At 47.6% G+C, this 7,517-nt stretch overlaps 1 pseudogene; it reads right to left on the reverse strand.

Moving 5' to 3' along the window:
* Positions 1 to 1,867: 1,867 nt before the first annotated feature.
* LOC125518308 lies at positions 1,868 to 3,004 on the reverse strand (annotated as a pseudogene).
* Between the last annotated feature and the right edge of the window lie 4,513 nt (positions 3,005 to 7,517).

The raw sequence follows: 7,517 nt of genomic DNA on the forward strand, positions 1-7,517 counted from the left end.
ACACAATAGGGTCCTCTATTAGATGAATTTTGATAAAAATAGCTAGTCCTTTTAAGGAGTAAAATACGTAATTTTAAAGAATATTGGTTTGGTTATATCTTTGTAGTTTCTCATATAAAAACTACCGTAACAGGATAAATAAGTAGAAAATTATTCTATTTTTCTACACTATCGACTCTAGGAAATTAGCATCATTTAAACGGTAAAATAATGCATTCCGTTAACTTATGATGGTCAGTAAAATAATGCATTTTGATAACTTGTGAAAATAATCAGAAAAATAACATGTGTTTCTTACTCGGTAAATGGCGATGCATGTGGAGTGCACACAATCACTGAACAGCCTTGGTCGAGCAACCTAAATAAAAAGAAAAAGCACCACAGTTTCTAGGAAATGACTTCAGCTCATTCATATGAAAACATGTTTAGAAGGTGAAAGTATTTGAGCACACCTGGCCATAAATTCCCTCGAAGAGAAAGGAATTATGACTGAAACATGAAGAACTAGCATATGTACATCGATGACTAAATAATGAGGCATGCACTCAAGAGAAAGAATAAAATGTGGAGTTTTTGCTTACAAATAATTCCTTGATTAAAACTTTCTTCCATCACCAGCATGCTCAATTTTGTAGTTTTTTTCCTGCAAGAAACTTCCAATCTATTCATCTTTAATCATGGCAGTATAAAGAACATCAGAGGTAATAAAAATTACAACCATGTCCGAGGGCCACCTAGCGTCGACTACAAGCACTTGAGCGAGCCAAAGGCGCGCCGCCGTCATCGCCCCTCCCTCACCGGAGCCGGGCAAACCTTGTTGTAGTAGACAGTCGGGAAGTCATCGTGCTAAGGCCCGAGGAGCAGGCATGAGGTGGAAATTAAGCGGCGGAATTGAAGCATGCAAATGGTTGGAACACAAGCGGAGCATGTTAAAAATACATAATGGATGCATCCGGAATTGGGGAAGAAGGTGAAGGTTCCCTCCCTCTGCCTCTGGTGAGAGGATTCATGTTGTTGCCTGCAAAGAAGAAGAAAGAGGTGGCCGGAACTCGTCCGGTTCGGCGTAGTGCAGCTTGAGGAGGAGGAGGAGGAGGAGGAGGAGATGGCATGCTGCCATGCTACCAAGTGATTCATGTTTTTTTTTCTCATTGACTGGCTGAGAAAAAAGAAAAGAATCCCCATTCGTTTGCTGGTTGGTTGGATGGAAAGAAAAAAGAAACGTTTTCCTTTCCATCGGTTGTCCCTTGCCAGCCTCTTCACCAAACTGCACGGATACGGGTGAGCCCCATGCACAAGCACAAATTGTTGGATACGGGCGAGTCGGACGCACATTGTTGTCGCCGAGACATCGTCATGCAGGCTGTTGCTGCAGGGACCCACTGCGCGCGAGACGGAGGTGCTCGGCGAGCTGCCGTGGTACTAGGATAGCGTGCGCCCCGACAGAGGGGACCAGGGATGGGTACTGGCTTGGACCGAGAAAAGCACTGGGAATAGAACGGTACCACGACGAACTCCATGAGCGCCGTCCGTCAGGGTCGTCGTCACCCGAGATCCCAAGAACGGCAAAGTGGCCATGGCGCTGCGCGGGTTCAGCGACTCCATGGCGACAGAGGTGGTGGAGCGGAACATGTCTCCGTGGATCGGCTCCGCCAACACGCCCTACGTCCATCTCTTCAAGTTTGCATCTCTCTAGCGCATAGCAGTAAGCGCTATCGGTGAGACTTGTCTGACATTAAAATGAAGCAAAAAACAAATGGTTTGCTAACAAAAATAAGGATTACAATAGTTTGTGAGATATGAAAGAAACTGGAGCATTACATTTAGTCACAAGAATAATATGAAACTAAAAGCCAAACTATACATACTATCATCTAGTTTTCTCTACTTTCTTTTTACTACCGACATAAGGAAGCTCCACCGAGCCCAAGTAAGAGTTTGCCGTCATCTCTTTCCATGATCTCGGTTGGCCTGACTTTCTTTGGCCCTCTCATCTCCTCAACTATGTTCCCATCAGCAGCGACCCTCACAGCAAGAAGATGGCTATCACGACCAAAGGGCAACTCATTTCTCTCACGATGCAACGCCACCCAGTAGCCTCCTTTCCTGTCGGCCTCACCGTTATCTGGGTAGCCGGCAGGTCGGCCAAAGGCTCGGACTTGGCCTGCGTCAACCCCTTGATCCAGTGCCTCAGCAGCTTGCACGGGCCCAGTAGATGCGACCACGATGTGTGCGGTCGGCGCTGAGCGCGACGCCGTTCGGGTATGTCATCCTTGGTTGGAGCACGGTGGCGTCCGATGTTCGTGGATCATACATCATGAGGCGGCCCGTGGAGTCCCCGGTCTTGGTGACCATCTCGTGTTCTGACCTGTCGTAGTTCATCGAACTATGGGTGAAGTAGACTTGACCGGTGACTTGATCGACGTCAACCCCGTTGGTGAAACGCAGCGGCATGCCATCAAATCTGGTCGACCAACACGGTGGCCTCCCCGCCGCCGGGCGGCACACGCATAAGCCCTTTGTACGCATCGGCCACGTAGAGGTCACCCGTTTTCTGGTTGAAGCGCAGACCAAGTGGGCGACCGCAGCGGCTCTCTATGTCCGCCTCCGTGCCAAACCTGGATGTCGTGCACGTTTCGCTGTCGTAGCCTGGTCCGTAGGCGTATGTTGTCCAGCCAAGCTTGGGCCCATTCCACCTCAGGATGCGGCCGTCGGAGACGCCGCTGTAGGGGCCTCGGCCCTGAGCGTCGAAGGCGACGCTCTCCGGCCCGTGCACTTCTCCGGGCGGCAGGGGCAGCTGTTGTGCCCGGGAGGCGTCGAAGCTTGCGGCGGCGGCTGCCATGGCCCCGGGCATGAAGAGAAGGACAAGTATGACCAGAGCGACGGTGGCCTTGAGGAGGCGGCTCATGCTGCAGCCCATGTTGGCTGGCTGGCCGGCTACCTTAAGCTTGTCGATCGATCACGTCGGCTGTTCGATGGAGGTTGGTTGTACCGTGTGTGTCGATCTGCTGGATGTGGTTTGGTTTGATGGATTGAAGGGAGGTGTCTAGATGTCCTATTATATGTACTCTGATGGACAGCTACAGGTCCGAGTCGGCCCATGCATGATCCACACGTACGCCGAGACGGACGGAGGCAATCGAGTCGAGTTGGATTCGAATCGGCAACCGAGTCCGGCCGGGTACAAGGAAAAATCTATCCATCATCTGGTTCCTACGTGTAGCTAGCTCCTGCCTGTACTCTACGGATCAATCGATCCATCTATTGTATATAATGATCTCATCTTCAATAGTTTCATTTCAAAAGAAAAAGTCTTCAACAGTGTATAGCTAGCTACGACGTCATACCGACTCGACCGTCGTGCATGGATCTAAAACCCTGTGCCACCTCATGGTGCACGCATCCCCGCCACTAGACATCATCGACGCTTTCCGCCTTGTGGCGGTGCTCCGCAGAATGGCCTCATTAGAAGAGATCAACGGTCGTGCCGCTCCCGCTGGAGGACGACCTTGGTCAGGGTTGCTATAGCCTATAGGAGATTGGAGAGGGAAAGCTAGGGTGCGGCCGCGACCGGTTCTTCCTCCACCACGACGACCGGAGTGGTCCGAATTCATGACGATGGAGGAGCTAAGTGTCCTTGCAGACGACCGCGATGCCAATAGAGATCGTTGCAGCGCTGTCCGTAGAGAATGCTTCGCTGCCATCACGACCACATCACCGCCGCTAGGACGGCCTCGTTGCCCTGAGTAGGCGCCGCTAGGAGCGCCCCACCACCTCCCGTTCTTAAGCCAAATGATTTTAACTATTTCGGTCCACTCCCGCTCTTGCGCCCGAAGTGCGGCCTCGTAAGAGAGATGTGGGCCCTAGGTCAGGCCTAGGCCGAGCCAGGTTTCTCTCTTTCTCTCTCCACCAGTTTTTGCATGGACGACCGTGATCGATTTTTGAGGGGGGCTATTTGTGTGTTGTCGCGGTGGACAAATGAGTGAGCAGCGAACCGTGGCCTCCTCCACCCCAAAAGAGAACACCCAAACAAGTTGCGATACTATTCACAATCCCTAGCCGCATCCTCCCGCTTCGTGCTCCCACACGTTACCGCCAATGCCTCTTCCACCCCAAGTGACAGTGGTGCCCCAGCGACCACGACTCCTCAGAAGAGAGGAGGCGCAGAGGGGTGGTGGACAATGGTCGCCGAAGCTGCAAGTGGGATGACGACACATGGTGGCAGCTGCAGATCCGCACTTCAGCGGCCATCTCCTTGCACGTCGTTCGTACACAATTAGACATACATGCATGCATTCGAATTAATTAGTAGTTCGTACACAATTAGACATACATGCATGCATTCCAATTAATTAGCTACTAGTAGTAGTAGTTCGTACACAATTAGACATACATGCATGCATTCGAATTAATTAGCTACTAGTAGTAGTGCATATGTGCGCGTGAGGATGATGTCAGGTACTACGCATGGATCGATGTGTGTGCACATTAGCAACAAGCAATGAGAGGATCACTGTTAGATTTGGACGTGCCGCTGAGATGGGTTCACAAGAAAGGATCAATCTATGGGAGATAAATTTGACAATGAGCGAGAAATCGATCAGTGAGAGATGAGGTTGACCAATCATTAATGGAAGGCCAGCGAAACGATTGATTAATACTAGTACTAGTACCAAGAAAGAAAGAGAAGATCTAACAATAGACACGGACGGACCGCTGAGATGAGATTGGCAGGGGATCGATGTGTGGGACGCAACAATTCTCTAATGAACAAGAAGCAATCCGACGTGGGTAAACCGAAATGGCGAAACCACATCGACTTCCCCTGACTGATTCATTCATTGCTCCCCTACCTACACCCACACACAACACCACATTGGCGCTGCCACCCAACGCCCCCATCTCCCTCGGAGGCTCGGACCTCGCCGCCGCCCCCTCCCCTCCCCACCCCTCGAGCGAGGAGGAGGTCGGTCGGCGTCCCCAGATCCGTTAAGAGATTCGAACTGGAGCTCTCGATCGCTCGCGCACCGGGCACAACCTCCGTCTACTCTTCTTTCTTGCCGGCGACGCCAGCATGGAGCTTCCTCCGTGCTCGCTCGGCCTAGGGACGCTCCTGCTCGTCAAGGTAACTTGTCTCTCGCCCGCCCATCTTTGATTCGCTCTTCTCCAACGCCCTTCCCTTCCCTCCCCTCCCCTCATGAGTTTCCATCCTCGGAGCGCAGACACCATTGGCATCGAACCCTAGCCAAGATCTGGTTTGAATTGTACCTACTGCCCAGACAAAAGAGCACGTTTTGGTTCCATTTTTACAGGCTTAAAACTGGACCATCACATTTATGACGAATACGCATCACGTACAGTACATGCTTATTACTTCTATGCAGCATTTTTTGGTTCAAGCACAAAACCTACAGTAGTATATATCTTAATTTGTTCGATTTATACTAGAAGAAGAGAGACAGGTAAACTTTGTGTAGTTTACGAAATTTCTAGAGGCTTAGCTCCATAGCAATGTCAATCTGTTAGTTTGCTTGCTACCAATGTGGTATCAATTGGTTTTGGTTCAATGCCGACTTATTAGTTTTGGCACTGGTTGCTTTTTCAAAAGGGAGGAGCTAATCACATGTGATTGCGCAAGTATCACTCAATCTCTTGAGACTGGATTGGATGATGTAACCACATAGCAGATCTGATGGTACTAGATGCGTTGGACAATATAATCATCATCTTTCCTCTCTTGGTTTTCTTAAATTTACTAGATGTTTTTCCTAAGACTTTCGCTGCACGGACCTTCCACTCCCATTATTCGGCAGCATAGTGGTCTACTAGGAATGCGTCGGGATGTTCATTGCCATGTACGGTAGCCACTCCTGGAAGTTCTACCACACGTCCTTGACGGTGTTGAGACGGCAAACGTGACAAAGCACTCACTATAGTTTTACTCTCAATGATGGTTGTTTCAGACCAACATCAGCTAATATATAACTAAAAAATGAAAATATTTTCAGAAGGTGCATATTTAACCTGTAGCATTTCACTCACCTGCCATGATATGCCTTCAAATTTGAAACCTTAACTCTACCTTTACATAAATGATATGCTGTTCATAACTAGCAATTCAGAAAAATTACCTTTAAATTCACTTTTTATGTCACGACCAGTGACAGCCCAAGCTTGCACTATTGTGGGTTAATTCCACAAGTTGTTTCCGCAATGTGGTAATGAACGGACGGATTGATTTCTATTTATTCTCAAGTTAGATTTCTAGTTTTATTTGATTTGAGGTTCCTTCCTGGGTTAAGTTAATTTCATATGCGGCTGCATCTGCCATGTGTAATGAACTGGGGATTAACTTGTTGTATTACTGCGCATTCTTCCAGAATCGCCCCTCTCCTCAGCTACTCCCAGATTCTTTGACCCACATTATAGTAAAACTTGGTAGTCAAAGTTGTATTTTTAGACTTCTAGTATCTGAAATGACATGTTTCGGGGAACAAGGGGGAGCCCTTTTAGTCTGCTCCCTATCAGTATAGTTTTTTTAATTTGCCATACTTGCTGCTGTCCTCTTGAGTTCTAATTTCGTCTTCTAAAGCAATGCATTTTGCCCTAATAAAGGTCATCTTGTTATAGTTAGGTGTTGTTGTGCTTCTTTCGATCAGTAACACGAATGATAAACTAGATGCAACTTGGTTCAGGGTTAGTGGTCATTTCTATGGATTACAGAGTATAGCTATTGTAGGAATATTTGCTTCAATTTGGCCTTGGTATTAGAGTACAACTATCTTGGATCTACAGAACATAACTCTTGGAGTACAACTTGCAAGACATTCCAAGCTAATTAGGCTCTAACTAGCTAGGATGGTCAAGCAAATGAGGGTTGGAGATTCTATGAGAAGCTGGGGAGGGGGCCAATTCTCCCAGGATCGGCCAAAAGAACTGGTCTTTAGTTTTGGAGAAGCCCATTGTGCCTATCCTTAACGAGCAACAAACTTTCCAAAAGTGATAATGGCAATTTTTGTGAAATCAGTAGTGCAGTTTGCATCTTTGTAACAGTACATGCTATAAGATCAACATTAACACCAAAAGTGGGTTGTGTAGTGCCTGGAAGTTTAACTGATTATGCAGACCTGCTTTCATTGTGCCTCAAATTTCACAATCATTATTTTTTTTATTTTAGATGCCTAGAATTTTGGCAAGCCAAGTTTCGCTGTTAAATGCCGACTTGTAAGTTTCCGTATTGGTTGCTTTTTCAAAGGGATGAGCTAATCACATTTAATTGTGTAAGTACCACTCAACCTCCTGAGGATCGATTGGATGATGTGATTATATAGCAGATCTGTTGGTACTAGACGAGATGTTGTGTAGGAAGGAAAATATAATCATCATCTCTCCTTTCTGGGTTTTCTTAAATTTACCTCCAAGATCTGATTTGCAGTTGGACGTACTGGACGGCACAAGAGCACATTTTGGTTCCATTTTTACAGGTTAAAAACTGGAGCATCACGTTTATGACGAATACG

The sequence above is a fragment of the Triticum urartu genome, chromosome 7 (genome assembly GCF_003073215.2).
Source record: "Triticum urartu cultivar G1812 chromosome 7, Tu2.1, whole genome shotgun sequence".
Taxonomy (NCBI): Eukaryota; Viridiplantae; Streptophyta; class Magnoliopsida; order Poales; family Poaceae; genus Triticum; species Triticum urartu.